Raw genomic sequence first — 18,202 nt, forward strand, 5'->3', positions numbered from 1 at the left:
TATTCTCTTGAGTCTGAGCTCTCTCTGTGTGTAGCTATTCGAGTTAAATTCTAATTAAACTCTCTTGCCAGGTGCCTTCTGCATCTGAGGGCTCACACTGTGCCTTCTTGAGGCCTTTGCTTATCTGATTTGAGTGCCCCCTATGTAAACTTAGATACAAAAGATGTCTGTAAGATAGATGACCAACAAAAGATTAGCCCTCTCATATGTAAAAGGTTTCATAGATCAATAATAAAATGTACAAATGCTGCAATATAAAAATTGGTCAAAGGGTATGATTAGGCAATATTGCCAAAAGAAAAGAAAGAAATAATGATAGTCAATATAGATACGAGAAGGTCCCTGACCCAACTAGTAATCAAAGAAATTCAAATTAAAGCAGTAACTGGAAATCTTTTTTCACCTTGTAGTTGGTAATATTCCATGCTGACGACAGTGTGAAGAAAGGGCTGCTCTGTGCACTGTGGAGAGACAGCAGGAATCTAAAGATGTTTCTGGAAGGTAGCTTAAAATTTTCAGTAAACCTTATTATAAATGTACACGACCTTAGGCACTGTGCAAAGTTCAGCCTCCTGATAACTATCCAAGAAAGGAAACCGTGAAAATGAAGGGATGGCTCTGTGGGTAACATGCTTGCCACGCAAGCATGAGTTCAGTCCCCAGGATCCACATAAAGCCAGGCACAGCAGCACAGGCCTGTGATCTCAGCACCAGGAAAGAAGAGAGAGGCTTGCTCACAAGCAATCTATCCAATCGTCAAGCTCCAGCCAGTTTTGATGAGACTGAAAATATAAGGTGGTGTGAGGGTTTTATTGTCGTGAAAAGAACCCATGACCATGGCCATTCTCATAAAGGAAAACATTTCATTGGGGCTGGCTTACAGTTCAGAGTTTTAGCCATTATCATCATGGCAGGGGTATGATGGAATTCTGGTAGACATGGTATTGGAGAAGGAGCTGAGAGTTCTACATCTAAGCAGGCAGCAGGTAGACACTGAAACAGACTTCTTCCAACAAGGCCACGCCTCCTAATAGTGTCACTCCCTATGGACCTATGGAGGCCATTTTTATTCAAACCACCACAGGTGGACACTTACCACCCTTGGAGACCTTTTAGGGTCACCTTCTAGGAATTTGGCAGGAATTTGACATTGGGCTAGGACAAGGAAGTAAGCTCAAGAGGCATACAGCTGGGGACTGTGTTCTTTATGTCCTGATGGATTTTGTTAAGACCCTGGATATGGTAATCACAGGACCTTCCTTCTAAGCTTTGTTTGTTCCTTAACTACTTTCTTTATGACTTAGGACTGACCATATTCTTTGTATGTACCTAGACTGATATAAAAGCAGAAAAAAAAAATAAACGCACTTCAGCCTCAGCACTGGCTTGAGGCATGTTATAATGTTGTCTAATTGTCTTTTTCTTTTCAATCCTCCCTCCCTCCCTCTAGACCCGGTTGACTGACTGAGCTGGCTTGGTCACACCACCAGAGGGAGGGAACTGTTAGCCACAGCATATAGACACACGGGTTGTGTGTGGTGCAAGCTTTTGACAGGTAGCAGCTAGGTTCACAGGAGCAAGGTTATCAAAAGGAAGGATCTGGAGAGAGACTATGCAGGAGACCATGGTGGAAGCTACAAGGCTTCATGTGACTGAGCCCCCAGAGGCTCTATGTCTAATGGGTATGATTGGTTACTAACACCAGCTCAGACCCAGGACAGGGGAGTGAGAGTCCACCTTTTGAGGCAGTGAGAAGATCTCATGGCAGAAGGGCAGGTGAGGTGGGAGCCACTAGTGTTGCCTTCTGTGGAAGACAGTCTGCCACAGTCTCCCATGCTGAACTAGAATCTGGGAGGAGAGAGACTTAGAAATGTTAGTCCTGTCTTGAAATCTCGAAGACACCTGAGCATAAAGCTGCTTAGAAGAGAGCCAAGAGCCAAGATGAGAGGGAAACGGAAGAAAGGGGAAGGGAGATGAGAGAAGGGGAGGGGGTAGGGAAAGGAGAAGAGAGGTCTAGCTTAGATCATATTCTTTGAGCCTGACTAGGCCTCCTCCCTTGAAACCAAATTCACCCCTTCCTTATCTGCCCTACAATCCCCCTTAGTTAAGCCAGTTGGTACTCTTTTGTTTTTGTCTCTTGAGGCAGGGTCTCCCGGCTGGTCTAGAACTTGCTATACAACCAAGGCTGACCTTGAATTCCTGCTCTTTCTGCTTCCGCCTCTTGTCAAGCACCATGGCTGCAGACACATACTGCCATGTCTGGTTCTTGTCTTCATTTGTTAATCGCTTGAAGAGATACCCTAATCAGTACAAAAGAGTTTTGAAGGACTTTCCTCCTTTTAAAATACTCTGCCGTAGTGCTTGAATGTTTCTGCAGTGAGTTTGTTATGTGTTTAGTGTTTAAAAATGCTAAGCAGCCTAAACCCCATAAACCGGATATGGTGATGTAGTTCTGTGGTCCCAGCATTTGAGAGGCAGAGAGAGGACCCACAGAAAGTCACCCACAGCTGTGTAGTAAGTTCCAGACCAGTCTGGGAGTAGGGGAACCTGTCTCAGTCACCACCACCACCACCACCACCACCACCACCACCACCACCTCCTCCTCCTCCTCCTCCTCCTCCTCCTCCTCCTCCTCCTCCTCCTCCTCCTCCTTCCTTCTTCTTCTTCTTCTCTTCTCTTCTTCTTCTTCTTCCCTCCTCCTCCTCCTCCTCTTCTTCTTCCTCCTCCTCCTCTTCTTTTTCTTCTTCTTCCTCCTCCTCCTTCTCTTCTTCCTCCTCCTCCTCTTCTTTTTCTTCTTCCTCCTCCTCCTCTTCTTTTTTCTTTTCTCCTTCCTCCTCCTCATCTCCTCCTCCCCTTTCTTCATCTTCTTCTTCATCATCATCTTCTCCTCCTCCTCCCTCCTCCTCTATCCTCCTCCTCCTCCTGCTCCTCCTCCTTCTCCTCCTCCTGCTCCTCCTCCTCCTTCTCCTCCTCCTCCTCCTCTAGCCAGGCTTGGTGGCTCAGACCATAGTCCTGGTGGATCAGGTATTTTTCTTATTGATTTGACAAAACACCTCCAAAAAGAACTTAAGGAAAGGTGATTTTTGGCACAGTTTGATGGTACGTACAGTCCATCACAGTGAGAAGGTATAGTGTATAGAGCTTGAGACAGTTGATCAATTTGTATCCATAGTTAGAAGACAGAGAGGTGAATGTTGGTTTTCAGCTGTTTTTCTCCTTTTTGTTCAACCAGGGACTCCGCCCCATGTGATATTGGCACCCATGTTCAGGGTGAAACTTCTCTCTTCAGTTAAACCTTTCTGGAAATGGTTGGATGGTGGTGGTGCATGCCTTTAATCCCAGCACTTGGAAGACAGAGGCAGGTGACTCTCTGAGTTTGAGGCCAGCCTGGTCTATAGAGCAGGCTTCAGGACAGCCAAGGATACACAGAGAAACCCTGTCTCAAAAAACCAGACCAACAAACAAATCTTTCTGGAAACATCCTCATAATGCAACCAGATATGGGCTTCCATTATGATTCCAGATCTAGTGAAGCTGCCAATGAAGATCAGCCATCAAAGATCTACTCCTTATCAAGCATGTCCCTTTAACTGTAACACTCCACCACTATCCCATAAAGGCTCATCTTCATCCAATAATGCAAAGTGCATTTATACCATCTCTAGAAGGCTTCATAACCTTAACACTCTTCTAAGGCTGGAAGTCCAAAAGGTCTTCTAAGACTCCTGTCAACCTTTCTTCTGTGAGCCTCTATAAAATCAAAACACAGGCCACATATGTCCAGTACACAGTAGTGTAGAACAAACACCCCTATTCCAAAAGGGAGCAATGGGTACACGGCAAGAAAAGATTAACCAAAGCAAGACCCAAATCAGTGAGGCAAAGCTCACTGTCCATACCTAGCAGCTACATGGCCTCAGCCTACTCCACTCCATAGAGGCAGGTTTCTTTGGTGCCCATCCCATGGTCCTGGCATCTCCCAGCATACTGGGCTCTTTGTTGCAACCTAGGCTTCACCTGCTCAGCCTTTCTAGAACCTTGATGCAAGCATTCGTTTTCGACTTGCTCTCATATCTGTCCTGCTTACAAAGCCAGTATCATTTGGTTGATGCCAAGCTCAAGATGTAGCCTAAAGCCCCCTTATGCCACAGTTACAAAAGTGTGATGGTTTGTATATGCTTGGCCCAGGGATCTGTGGGCAAGATCTGTGGCCTTGTTGGAGTAGATGTGTCACTGTGGGTATGGGCTTAAGACTGTTATCCTAGCTGCCTGGAAGCCAGTCTTCTGCTAGCAGCCTTCAGATGGTACAGCTACTCCTGTACCATGCTTACCTGGATGCTGCCATGTTCCTACCTTGATGATAATGGACTGAACCTCTGAACCTGTAAGCCAGCCCCAATAAAATGTTGTCCTTTATAAGACTTGCCTTGGTCATGGTGTCTGTTCACAGGAGTAAAACCCTAACTAAGATAAGAGGTTTCTGTGTGCCTTTGAGATTATGCCTCAGAAAGTACTTCCCTAGAGGACTATTTTTGAGTAAGAACTTTGTTCTACTGCATTCTTAGTTCAAGCGCTCTCCTTTCAAACAAATTTTGATTTTCACAATTGACTGGGGGCTGATTGGCTGTGGTCTTGCCCTCTGAGTGCCTTTCCTATTGCCCCAATAAAGAGTCAAACGTTTCTCTTTGGGCTGGAGAGATGGCTCAGTGGTTAAGAGTGGTTAAGACTGCTCTTCCAGAGGTCCTGAGTTCAAATCCCAGCAATTATATGGTGGCTCACAACCATCTGTAATGGGATCTGATACCCTCTTCTGGTGTGTCTGAAGAGACTGACAGTGTACTCACATATATAAAATAAATAAATCTTTAAAAAGAAAGAAGGAAGGAAGGAAGGAAGGAAGGAAGGAAGGAAGGAAGGAAGGAAGGAAGGTCGTTATGTGATTCAATTGAAACAATTGAGTGGCATAGGTATAACCCTATGTTCAGGCACAGTAATGTGAGTCACCAGACCAGTGCAAGAACCAGGGCTTTAACAACCTTTATTTGTCTGTCTGTCTTTCTAGGTATGTATGTATGTATGTATGTATGTATGTATGTATGTATGTATGTATGTATGATGTATAGACAAGGTTTCACCATGTAGCACTGACTGGGTTGGAACTCACTCTGCAGACCATGTTGGCCTTGAAATCAGAGATCTGCCTGCCTTTGCCTCCCAAGTGCTGGGATTTAAAGGCATGGGCCACCAGCAAGCAGCTTTGATTGGTGACCTTTCTCCTATTGTTATCATTTGATTGTCAGTGGAATACCTCCACCCAGATGCAGCATCCTCACTGGTTCCCAGGCTTCCTATAAAGGTCAAGTACTGTCCGACCACGCTAACCATCACCCTGGTGTCTCTAGCACAGTGTGGTTTCTGCACCAGAACACTGCAATGTAGACAGAAGAGCGGTGTGGGCAGAATCCTTCTGGTGGAAGTACAGCTGATAGGCCAGGGTTGGGGAATGGAGTGAGAGTTATCACTAAACTGGAAGTAAAGAGGGTTTCTAGGCAGGAAGCCACACAGGAGACGTGGTTGCCATGATCCAAAGGAGGTGACTGCAAGATAGGAACCATGGCCTGAGGGATAAGGTGAGAGGCCTACCTGGGAGGGCCTGGATGCCAGGATAAGGATTAGGCTTTATCCTGACGACAGGGAGGAGCCATGGTGCAAGGGATCCAAATAGCGATATCAGGGCAGATTTGAGATGAGGAGGAAGCTCTGGTGAGGATGTGGAGGACACCTGAGTGGGGCAAGTAGCTGTGAGTGGTCCAAGTAATCAACAGGAAGAACCTAAACTACCTCATATCCTTCCTGTGGCATCTGCGTCTCAGCCCACTGAAGAGCAGGCATTCCTGACGCCTATGCAGAGGGCCTGTGATTGGACAGAGAGGACATCGTCCTGCTAGAGCGCCCCTCATTCAGTTCTGTGACCACCACCACACCCAGGTCCCAGGTTCTGGCTTTGGGTAGGATGTATCATCAATATGAGGGAAGATCTCCAGGAGAGTATCAAGTCTTCAATAATAGTGGTTAGAGTAATCTTAAAACCAAGACTTGACCTCACCCACCACAAGAGGGTCCAAACACTCTACCTGTGTTATCTGGATGAGTCTTAGCACTTTGTGAGGGTTAAGTCAATGGACTCACTCTCTCACAGATGGGAAAACTGAGTCTCCACAGCATACCTGAAAATCTGCTTGCCCTCCGGCTTCAGAATCATCCAAAGACTCCAGTCCCAGGAAGGCCCTGGCTTCTGTCCATACTCAAAAAGAATGCATCCCCACAATTATCAGCCTCAACCGCCCTTCCCCCATAACCACCAAGCTGGGCAAGTTAACCTGAAACCTCTCTGCCCCAGAGCATCCTGAGATACATGTCCTCTTACTGGAAGCTGAGCATCCCAGGGACTGGCAACTGGTTTTGCTCTCAGTGAATATGACTCTTTTTCAAAGACAAACCCAAAGTCCAAAGACTGCTTATATCTCTGACCACACAGTTGGTATTGGTTCAGGGCCACACGCTAGGGCTCCAGTCCATGCTTAACCAGGGGAAGAAGAGGAAGGAGTTGGGAGGCAGAAATTGTTCCTGAGCTGGAGGTAGATGGGGAAGAAAGAGAAGCACAAAGCCTTTTCTGGAACTCTCTCAAGTCCAGGCTGCTGGGAATGGATAAGAAATGGGTCCAGCCTTTTGGCAGAGCAAATTGAGCAGTTGTGGTGTGCAGGGCCTGCAGTGCTTAAACGCAATAGCTGATCTAATCACCAGTCTTGTTCTCCGGGAGGCTTTTTGCTGCATTTTAGCACAGAAAAGTGTTGTCTTTCTCTCTTTTGTGGTCGAGCTGCTATTTAAGAAAGCAAAAAAAAAAAAAAAAAAAATCAATATGCCTTCTCTGGCTTTCAGTCTTTCTCCCCCAAAAGGTGTTTCTTTGGGGAGGGGAGAAAGGTGGAGTGGGGGGTCGAGGAACGTTTTTGTCATTCATAAGCCACGGTGACAAATCCTTGACATCATTCGCGGGTTCTATCGATCAGCTCCATCCGCGGCACCAGAGGACAAATAGAAATCATTTGTCTGTCCAGGCTCCCAAACAACCCGAGACAAAGGGCTGCAGCAGCAATCAGCAGCTGGAGGTATTAGCAGCGGGTCAAGTTCGGAGGTCAGAGGTCAAACAGGTTGTCATCAGTTTCTCACAGCTATCAGAGCAAGGGCAGGGGAGGGGCGGAGTGAAGCCCACCACCATCACAGCTGGTTCTTATTAGCCCAATACTGCCTCTTTGTAAAGAGAGATGGGCCAGCTCCCCCGGGGACGCCCCGGGGTGCTGTGTTTCATGGGACATAGAAAAAAGGGACAAGATGGGAGCTCTGCCTCCTGCTGGCTGCCCATGCTCTCCCAGGGGAAACGGAGTTACTCTGTCTCAGGGAGAGGGAGGGGGAGGGGGAGGGGGAGGGAGAGCACACTCTGGGGTTTCTTTAGAAGTCCAAGCAGTGAGTTAATCCTGTGAAGCTGGAAATGGCTTAGATGACCTGGGACACTAGGGTTGCAGCCAGGGGACAGTTGAGTTATTTTAAGTCAGTAGGTACACACTACCTGTTTTGGTTTTACCTCCCACTCTCAGGATGAGACTAACTCAGGGACAATGAATCTAGAGAAAGATCTGGAAGGGTGGGGTGGCAGATCCAGTGGCTGTGGAGTAGCACACATAGCAGGTCACAGCATGGCAAAAGCTGCGACGACATCCAAGTCTTGGGTGAGCACTTAGCATATAAGCCAAGGACTGGGGCAGAGGCGAGCTCACCTCTACACCCTCCAGAACCCCAAGAGGCCTAATTATCCCATTTCTCAGATAGAAAGACCAAGACTGGAATATAAGATCACCAATATCACTCGTGTGTATAAAGCATAGGTATGGGACTGGAGAGACGGCTCAGTGGTTAGGGCACACACTGCTCTTACAGAGGATTCGTATTCCTTTCCCAGCAGCCACCTTAAGCATCTCACAGCCACATGCAACTCCAGCTCCAGGGGAGTTGGACATGTCTGCCACAGACACTGCACTCATGGGCACAGACACACATAATTTAAAATAATATTTAAAAATTAAACACACTAAGTTAAACACAATGTATCAAGGTCTTTGCCCCAATAACATGAGTCTGGGGTCATGCTAAGAGGAAAATGGCTGGGAATAGGAGCAGTGCAGGATTTCCAAGGGCAGAGCTCTAGGGGGAGTTTTGGAAGACCAAAGAGGGAAGCCCTGCCTCTCCTCTTCTTCCTCCTCCTCCCCTCTCCTTTTTCTCCTCCCTTTCCTTCCTCTTCTTCTTCTTCCTCCTCTTCCTCTTCCTTCCTTCTCCTCTTCTCTTCCTCTTCTTTCTCTCCTCTTTTCCTTCTTCTTCTTGCCCTTCTTTTTGTATCCTTCCTTCCCTTCCCCTTCCTCTTCCTCCCCTTCCTCTTCCTCTGCCTCCTTTTGTTTTTTAAGATAGGGTCTCACTGCGTAGCCCTGGAGCTCACTGTGTAGACCACCCCAATAGAGCTTTAATCAAAGGCATGTGTCACCATGCTTGGCCTTTGCTGCTTGTTTTGTTAAGATAGCCTTCCTATCTTCCTATGCAGCCTAGACTGGTCTTGAAGTCATGGACCCCTGCCTTAGCCTTCTGAGTGCTGGGACCACTTCCTTTTTATTCTGCAAGTGACACAGTGCATCTAATAGAAGCCTTTCCATTGGTACTTTCATTGCTGCTGTGACGAAATGGCATGACCCATGCAGCCTAGGGAAGGAAGAACTTATTTTGACTTAAGAGGCTATGGTGGGAAGTCCTGGTGACAGGCACTGCCTCCACAGGCAAGAAGCAGCAGGTAACGAATGTTACCACTCAGCTCCTTTCTCCTTCTTGTCCACAGAATGGTGACACCCACAGTTAAGGTGGATCCTCGCACTTTAATTAATCTACACTAGACAAAACCTCTCACAGGCAGGCTGGGCTGTGGTAGCCCCACGCTTTTAATCCCAGCACTCAGGAGGCAGAGCTCTGTAGGTTTGAGGCCAGCCAGTTCTACAGAGTGAGTTCTAGGATATACAGAGAAACTCTGACTTGGAAAACCAAAAAAGAAGAAGGAGGAGGAGGAGTTAGAGGAGGGGAGGAGGAGGAGATTGTTTTCTTTGATTAGTCTGTTAACATTGCTTTAAATGAGCAATATGTGCACATAATTCATAATTCATAAAATTCATAACTAGGCTATATAGAAGCCTCCCTTCATCTCTATTCCCAGGTCCCCAGTTCAATTCTCTAGAAGCATTTTTATACTAATAGGATTCTGCTCATTCTCAAGAGAGATTCGAAGGTCAGATAAGTACATGGATCCATTAGAAGGGTTTTGACAGGTAGAGATGAAAGAAAGAGCAGGAAGGATCCAAAAGTCATGGAAGAGACTCATACCTATAAATTTTTTTAAATTGGATATTTTTATTTACATTTCAAATGTTATTCCCTTTCCAGTTTCCCGGACATAAGACCCCTATCCCATTCCCCTCCCCTTCTTCTATAAGGGTATTCCCCTCCCCATCCACCTCCCCTTACTGCCCCCTGACATTCCCCTACACTAGGGGTCCAACCTTAGCAGGAGCAAGGACTTCTCCCATTGGGGACCAACAAGGCCATCCTCTGCTACATATGCAGTTGGAGCCATGGGTCAGTCCACGTATAGTCTTTGGGTAGTGGTTTAGTCCCTGGGAGCTCTGGTTGATTGGTATTGTTGTTCTTATGGGGTCACAAGTCCCTTCAGCTCTTTCAGTCCTTTCTCTAATTCCACCAATGGGGATCCCATTCTCGGTTCAGTGGTTCACTGCTGGCATTCGCCTCTGTGTTTGACATGCTCTGGCTGTGTCTCATACCTATAAATTTTATGTCCTTTTATTTTAGGATGATTCTTACAAGCTGCACATAATTTTAGTTTTGATTTAATTTTGTCTTTGTTTTCTAATAAAGAGATTTTGCCCATTTACATTTTTTGTTTAACCGACTTGGTCTTCTTACAGAGAGAAACCACTGTCTTTAGTTTTAATTCATAACAGACTCTTCCTTCTTTCCCTCACAGACTCTGCTCTCTAATCTTTAGTGCCTCTTTCCCTTTGCTTTCCTAGTGCTCAGGAAGAAATTTTCATTCCATGCTGACTAACTTAATTTTTTTTTAAAAAATTCCATATATTGCAATCATTTTTCATTTTCATTTTGAGATCTTTGAGCCACAAATGGAAATATAAGCAACATCCACATCCCTACCATCCATAATCAATGTGCCAATAATCAATTTACTGCCCCTTAGCTTCAAATTCACTTTCACTGTAGGTCTTAAAGTTGTCTGGTTTTGCCATACCAAACCCACCCCCCAACCTGTAAATGCATCTCCTTTATCTGCTGTGCTACACTTTAAAGATAGAGGTCGTTAGAGGAATACTGCCTTGCTTCCATGATATCTCTGACTGCAGCATGTGGAAGAGCCCCTGGTGTTGTCTCTACAGTAGCTTACACTGGCTCCCCTGATTTCGTCCGGCTTACCAGCTACGGGTGTCTATGGAGAAACATCTGTGGCGAAGTCACGCCCCCCTGAGATTGGAGTATCTCTTCTCAGATGAGGGTTTCATCTAAGTAAGTGTTCTTAGCCCTGGAAGTAGTAAGTGTTCCCCAATCTTACTGTCTCTCTCCCTCCACCCTTCTTTTCTTCCCTGTGAAGGTCCCCATACCTCCCTTAACCACCTTTTATTAGTTAACCCCCGCATACATAACCCGCCTTGTGAAGGGTATTTAGCCCAGCATTCTGTGCATGCAAGGGAAGAGTCCTGCCACTGAGCAGCACTGGCAGCCCCCTATTTAACTTTTTGCGTGTGTTAAATTTTTCCAGGTTTCGTTTCATTTTGCTTTTTGAGACAGGCTGTCCTAGAACTCTATCGGTAGACCAGGTTGTCCTTGAATTTACAAGGATCTGCTTGTCTCTGCCTCCCGAGAGCTGGGATTAAAGGAGTGTGCCACCACAGCCTGGCTTTTTCCAGGCTTTTGTCTCTTGATTGGATCCTGGATGATAAATTTGTTAAAGTTGGTATTTTTGCGGGGCCTGGTGCAGAAATTCCCCTGGAGGAATTAAAAGGTGGCATGTCCACCTTTTAATCTTGTTTATGGTATATTTTGCCTTCAATAAGATATAATTTTAGGGGCTGGAGAGATGGCTCAGAGGTTAAGAGCACTGACTGCTCTTCCATTGGTCGTGAGTTCAATTCTCAGTAACCACATGGTGGCTCACAACCATCTGTAACAGGATCCAATGGCCCCTTCTGGTGTGTCTAAAGAGGGTGACAGTGTATTCACATACATACATAAAATAAATAAATCTTTAAAATATATGGCTATATATAATTTAGTAATGTTAAATGTATTTTAAAGGGTCTTACTATGCTTTTCTTTTGAATATGAAATAATCACCTTGGGCTGTGAGCAATCTTTTCCAATATCTCTTCTAATTGTTTTTCATGTTGAAGACACTAGAACATCTGTATTTTATTTTTGTGACTGGTGTGTCACACACAGCTCTATTATTAAGTAGTATTTCTTTCCCCCAGTGATTAGTGGCGACATCTCTAACATATGCTGTGATCCCCTATATAAATATAAACGTGTTCCTGGGCTCTCGGTTCTTCTGGTGTATTTATCTGCTCCTGTATGAATTAGGATTGAAAATTTCCAATAGGAGTCTCAACATTCTTGTGACTTCAAAATGAAAGCTTGCGTTTATGCCCATACTTTCTGAGGCAACCCCTCCTCCGTGGAACTATTCAAGGACCCATGTTCCTTCCATCCTCAGGCTCAATCTTCCCTCGAAACCCACGCACCGACACATTTGAGTTCAGACTGCCGGGGGAGAGAGGAACGAACTCTGAAGATGGCAACCCTGCTGCTTTAAGGATGTAACGCGGAAGGGAGACTTCTCACGTTTGCTCAGATTCTATTAGCAAGAATACATTCTCATAGCTTCACTGCCCTCCCGCCCCCGAAAGAAAAGCCTTAGAAGTGCCGTGCCCTGCTAGGCTGCCATGCGCTGAGCCATCGCTCTATCCTGAGAAGGAGACTCTAGATTTATGTGGATGGGTGGTATCTTCACGATGCACCGTGGCCAACGTCACACTGTTTCAACGATTATTTCCACTTACCAGCCAGCTCCCTCCTGATCAACAAAGGGCTCCAATGGCTCAAGCATCCTGCCTTACATGGCTTTAGTTATCCGTCGCTGACTTATATAAACCACCCCAGGACTTAGTGCCTTAAACAATGAGCAAAGATAGTGGAGGTCAAAGAAGATATCATTGAGCCCAAGTTGCTATGCAAATGATTCCAACTTTGGCAACATGGAGTTCCACCAGTTGGCTTTCAAATCTCTCAGATTCCTTTTATATTTGAGCACTTGTAATTTTGGGTAATACAGGATACTCCAGACTCTTATGTATTTCCCATCTTTGTTCTAGAATTCATCATTTCTCCACAGACCTTTTAGAGTTCTCTTAGGGGAGGAGTGGTATTAAAAACAGAGCTAGAAGCGCTAGCTGGAGTCGTTGCTGCTGGAATTCACTACTTTTAAGTACCAATGCTTTCATCCCTAGAACATTCCATATGCAAGCATCTGCACATTAAAGCGTTTCTCCAATTCTAAGTCATCACCACATACTCAATTACCCTACCTATGTGTAGCTTAGTGCTACGGTGAAGACCTTGACTCCCATTCCATAATGAATGCATCTGTTCAACCACAGTAGACAAGTTCATGATTGTTATTATTTAGGTCAGTATACAAAGTAGTGGATGGCAATGTGACATCTGCACATGCATGTGTCACACTTTGCTTTTATTTGTCCCACTGGCTGTACCATCGCCACCTCCCTCCCTCCAACGGGTTCCCTTTCTTCCTCCAATTAGTTCTCCTTTTGTTATCTATTCCATGTGTTCCCTTGTTCTCTACTCTTTCCACCTCCCTCAAGATCTCTCCCCTCCCCCTCCCCACCACCCTCTTTCCAGCTTCTTGACCTATAAGGGTAATACACACTTAGACGTGCACACACAAACACAGCAGTTTAAACCTAAGCGTCACACAGGCGAGGAACCAGGCAGCTTTAACCTTCCTGAGTCCAGCTTATTTCACTTAACATAGTGAGTTCCCGTTGTATGCATTTCTGTGGAAACACAGTTTCATTTTCCTTTGTAGCTGCGTAAAATTACATTGTGCATATTTTTACTGGTCTAGGCTGGTTCCATTTCCTAGCAGTGGCAAATAAAACAGAAGTGTAAGTCCCTCCACGGTATGTCAACCTACGGTCCTTCGGGTAAATACCCAAGAGTGCTATAGCTGGAGCATTTACCCTTCCGTGCAATTCTAAATATTTAATTAATTATCACTGATTTACTCATTAACTATGAATTATTTAGAAATCTGATTTTTAATTTTAAGCCATGGAGCATGGAGAGGTTTGCACTCTCTCTCTCTCTCTCTCTCTCTCTCTCTCTCTCTCTCTCTCTCTCTCTCTCTCTCTCATTGTAATTTGAGAACATGTTCTGTCTAAGATTGGGGGGGGGGAGTACACACTTGTGATCCTGGTACTTGGAAAGCCAGGGATCCTGAGTTCTAAACCAGCCAGTTCTAGGGTACAGAGCAAGACTCTGTCAAAAGCAACAACAGGAGCTGCAGAGAAGGTTCAACTGTTAAGTACTCTGGCTGCTCTTGAAGAGAACCAGGGTTTGATTCCCAGTGCCCATATGGTGGTCACAACCCTCTCTGTAACTCTAGTCCCAGAAAATCCCCCACCCTCTTCTGGCCTCTGTCAGCACTGCATGAATATGGCTGACAGACACCCCTAACATCAAGTGCTATTTTTAATGTGCATTGATATTTTGCCTACATGTATGTCTGAATGAGGGTGTCGGGATTCCCTCAAACAGGAGTTTACAGGCAGTTGTGACCTGCCATGTGGGTGCTGGGAATTGAACCCGGGTTCTTTGGAAGAGCAGCCAGTACTCTGACCGGCTGAGCCATCTCTCCAGTCCCCATATAAATATAAATATAATAATAATAATAATAATAACAAACAGTGACCTGTCCAGTGTCCTGTGTGCTTTCTCTGGGATACTTTGGGGTTTCCTTTATGTCTAATATGTAGATATATTTCTTGCACTTTATGTCTAATATGTAGATATATTTCTTGCACGTAACTGGAGAAATTATGAATTTAGATACAACAAAGGTTCACCATTAAAAAAATGACTCTGAAAATGTACAAACTATTCAAATGTTAGGGGCAACACAGACTGAAGAAAATATTAAATTCATGCTATTCTTCTGCAATGTAAACTCCTCAGACATTAAAAAAAAACAAAGACTGAAAAAGAGTAAACAAAAATGAAAACAAATATTGACTACCAGTGGTGGGAATGTAGGTGATTTTTCTTCTTCTCAAAATAGTGCATAGGGGCTGGAGAGATGTCTTACCGGTTAGAACATTTGCTGCTCTTCCAGAGGATGCAGGTTCGGTTCCCTGTACCCACATCAGGTGGCTCACAGCTGCATTCATCTTCAGTTCCCGGGAATCCAAGGCCCCCTGAGAGACTCCACAGGAACAAGGCACCCAGACAAAAATCTTAAAATAACAATGTTTATTTAATTTATAGGACAACAACAAAAAGTCCTGGAAAGATTGGTTTGATAAGTCAATAATGCATCAAAATCTTTAACTGAACAGACAGCTTTGGAACTCCAGTTGTGGTTGGGAGTGTGCAAGGATCTGTGGATCCGAGGTTGAGAAGTCAAGGTCACCTTCTCCAGGGACTGACTCCTCACTTAGGAGGGGCAGGGCAAGCACAGGGACCTTCCAGCACAGTAGACTGAGAGGGCCTCATGGATCTCCATGCATGGGAAGGTAGACTTGAGTGGGAGAAATAGTTTAAACTTCTCAAGGGATCAGGGGCGTGTGAGTTCCTTGATGGGCTTGGATCCCAGGAACAGACTCAGGGAAGAAGAGACCAGTGACGAGGCTGGTAATACTAAAAGCTGATGTTCATGATTTTATAATCTAACGATCCTTAAGCGTGCGATCTCATTGCTGCTTACCCAGATCTAGATGATGCACACTGTGAGGAAGATATTACTACTTTCATATCCACATTTAGGAGGCGGGAATGAGAGCTGGAGAGATGGCTCAGTAGGTAAAGGTGTTGGCTCACAGCCTGGAAACCTGAGTTTAATCCCCAGAACCCAGGTAAAGACAGAGGAAGCCAACCTCACAAAGTTATCTTATGACCTCTGTATGTGTGCTATGGTGTGCACACCCTCCCCAACACACACATCATGACCACACATGTGGCACACATAAATACATACGGATAAAAACCTCATACACATAAAATAAGATAAATCCTTAAATATGTCATTGTGGGGCTGGAGAGATGGCTCGGCGGTTAAGAGCACTGACTGCTCTTCCAGAGGTCATGAGTTCAAATCCCAGCAACCACATGGTACCTCACAAACATCTGTAACAAGATCCGATGCACTCTTCTGGTGTGTCTGAAGACAGGGACAGTGTACTCGTCATATATAAAATGAATAAATAAAATCTTTAAAAAAAAGTCATTGTGTATATATAGCATATTTTCTTTATCCATGCATGGTTGATTGGCACCTAGGTTAATTCCTCTTCCTTGCTGTTATGAATAGAGCAGCCGTGAACATGGACGTGCACATATTTCAATAGCCACAGAGTCCTTTTGGGCACCTCCGCACTGATTTCACAGTGTTGGCTCCAGTTTCCACTGTACCCGTCCTGATTAAGTATTCCCCCCACCCCCACATCCTCACCAGCATGTGCTGTCTTTTGTTGTTTCTGTTTGTGATAGCTATTCTGACTAGGGTGTAATAGACTCTCAAAACAGGTCTAATTTGCATTTCTGAGATAGCTAAGGATGTTGAGTTTTATAAATATATATATATATATATATATATATATATATATATATATATATCCATCAGCCATTTGCGTTGTTTCTTCTGAGAACTGCCTGCTGTGTTCCTTAGACCATTGGTTAGTTGGAAGTTTGGGGGTTTTATTTAATTCTTGCAGAAAATAATTATTTTTAAATGCAATCAGAAAGAGCCACGGAGCGGCTCAGTGGGGTTGTCTGATTCAGCAAGAAGGATATTATAAGTGTCCTTTCAAAGAGGGATGAGGGGCTGGCGGTATGTATGGCTTAGTGAGGGACGTTCTTGTCACAGGTCATGCTGAGGGGCGTGGACTAACCCGGAAGTAGAAAGTTAAGCTAGACGCAACAGCTAAGACCCTAAAACCTGGGTGGGCTTTCGTGGTACTGATCTCTAGCCCTTTGCTGGACACAGAAGGAGCCCATCCCTCTATCCCAGGTAGCAGTGGGCCTCAGTACTGGGGGTTCAGGGCCGTCACAGTCTCCATAGGTCTCTCCTTTAGAGTTCGTCAGACTTGCAGAATGAATTTATGAACTCATTTCTGCCTCTTACCTTCTTGCCACAAAAGCCCTGTTCTCCATTCCTAAGGTCCAAACCCAGACATCCCTCCTCCTGTGCCTGTAGGATACCCACTCCATCAGCCTGACTTCTCATTCCTTCTTCCTGCCCAGGTATCTGTGAGCCTGGCTCTGAGAAGAACGGAGGCCATTGGGCTCCCAACCCCATGCGTTGCCACCCCACTCCACCGCGAGTCAATACTGACTCTCCCTCGGGTTTCTCATCTCTCTGCTAAGCTGCACTCTTAACTAGCATGCTGTCTGTATCACAGACCATCTCAAATCTATTTTGAAAGAGGATTGGAAGGCATGAAAAAGATAGCTCATCAGTTCAGGGCACTTGTTGCTCGTGGCGTCTCACAACCATCTGTAACTCCAGTTCTGAGGAACCGATGTCCTCTTTTGGCCTCCATGGGCACCAAGGCACATACATGATATACTTACATATATGCAGACAAAACATTCATACAAATAAAATAAATATTTTTTTAAAAAAAAGAAAGGGTCGGGTGTGACTTCATCAATGACATAGCTGCTGTCTCAACAATGGTTACTGTGACCTAACACAGTGTGCCAAATGTCATGTAGAAGCTTGAAATACAAAGGGTAATGGAGACAGCTTGCAGCTCCTGTCATTCTATGGTATATGTTGGGCAGATACTAAGAAGTATACTCAGGGCTGGGGAAGCTATGCAGCAGGAAAGCACTTGTCCAGCATACTCAGGGACCTGGGTTCAATACCTAGGACTATATTTTAAAACTATTAAAAACATACAGTGTCTGCACACACACACATACACACACACACACACACACACACTAAGTACATCAAAAAAAGAGAGCACAATTCTGAGGGCCTACTCTAGTTCTGCACAGAAGGCAGGACAGGAACATTTGGTGAGCAGTTCGAAGGGTGCTGACACCCAGTCCAGCCTATAAATTTTCCCTTTAAGCTCTGCTTTATCCCACCAACTCCAATACAAAGTACATTCATTGTCATTGAGTCCTAAACAGTCAATAATGTCTGTGGATTTTCTTTTACCCCACAGAGAGTGCAGGAGTGAGGTTCTCCAGTTCGAAGCCTGTGGGGCTTTTGTTAGCTCTCCTCCTGTGGTTGATTCCTAATTTTATTGCTTGGTGATCTGAACACATGTTCCGAGCAACGGCAATTCCCTGGGATGTTTTTAAGACTTCCCTTGTGACCTAATAAGTGTTTACACTGGGTTGCGCTAATTGTCTAATTGAAAGAAAACACACCGAATTTTTGGGTATGTCAATGCCATTAGAAGGATTATGGAAAAGATCATGAGACTTGAGATATGGAAAGGTTGCCCGGAAGAGCATCAGAAGCCGAGGGAAGGAACGCATGAAGGTCTTGGGCAGAAAGGAGCAGTGGGTTTGGAGGCATCGCTAGAGAGAGCTAGGAGAAGGCAGGCAGTGATGGACGAGGTAGGAAGACAGATTATAAGTAAATGAAATACAAAGTAATATAAACAAACAACCAAACAGCTTTGCAAGACCCAATCACAGCACACACACACACACACACACACACACACACACACACACTCACGTACGCGCTCTCACACCCTGCCATGCCTGCTAG

This window comes from Rattus rattus, chromosome 9 (assembly GCF_011064425.1).
Source record: "Rattus rattus isolate New Zealand chromosome 9, Rrattus_CSIRO_v1, whole genome shotgun sequence".
Lineage (NCBI taxonomy): Eukaryota > Metazoa > Chordata > Mammalia > Rodentia > Muridae > Rattus > Rattus rattus.